The following is a 661-nucleotide window of genomic DNA, read 5'->3' as shown; positions in this document are numbered from 1 at the left end:
GACCGAATCGACATTAAAAATGCCGGCTGTTTTCATTGGCTTTATCGTTATGACTTGCCACTGATAATTATTCAATGACATCTCTTCTATAAATTCATAAGCATCCCTAGGTGTCTTATTATTGATAGTTCCACCAGTAGTTGCGTCAATCATCTGTCTAATCGAAGCATTCAAGCCATTGTGGAACGTTTTAACCTGTAGCCAGAGTGGTAACCCATGGTGAGGGCATCTTCTCAAAAGGTCTTTGTATCTCTCTCATGCATCGTAGAGTGTTTCTAAATCCATCTACACAAAAGAAGAGATATCAGTACGTAGTTTAGCTCTTTTAGTCAGTGAAAAATATTTTAATAAAAACTTTTCAGTTATTTGTTCCCAAGTAGTGATTGACCCTCGTGGTAACGAGTTCAACCACTTTTTAGCTTTGTTTCTCAATGAAAAGGGAAATAACCGAAGATGAATGGCATCATAAAAAATGCCATTGATTTTAAATGTATCACAAAACTCCAGAAAATTCACCGAGTGAGCGTTTGGATCCTCGTCTTGCAAACCATCAAACTGAACAAATTGCTGTATCATTTGAATTGTGTTAGGTTTCAGTTCAAAATTATTTGCAGCAACAGCAGGCCCAACTATGCTTGATTTAGTTCCTGTTAAAGAAAGT

The 661-nt window shown here is 36.8% G+C and overlaps 1 non-coding gene across 1 annotated transcript; it reads left to right on the top strand.

Moving 5' to 3' along the window:
• The first annotated feature begins 211 nt into the window (after positions 1-211).
• LOC128296081 (small nucleolar RNA R71) lies at positions 212-318 on the top strand. Its single transcript, XR_008286629.1, has one exon. It is a non-coding gene; the product is annotated as a small nucleolar RNA R71 (small nucleolar RNA).
• Positions 319-661: the final 343 nt, after the last annotated feature.

The sequence above is a fragment of the Gossypium arboreum genome, chromosome 7 (genome assembly GCF_025698485.1).
Source record: "Gossypium arboreum isolate Shixiya-1 chromosome 7, ASM2569848v2, whole genome shotgun sequence".
Taxonomy (NCBI): domain Eukaryota; kingdom Viridiplantae; phylum Streptophyta; class Magnoliopsida; order Malvales; family Malvaceae; genus Gossypium; species Gossypium arboreum.
The sequence above is the reverse complement of the archived record's forward strand: the minus strand, read 5'-3'. Positions and strand labels throughout refer to the sequence as shown.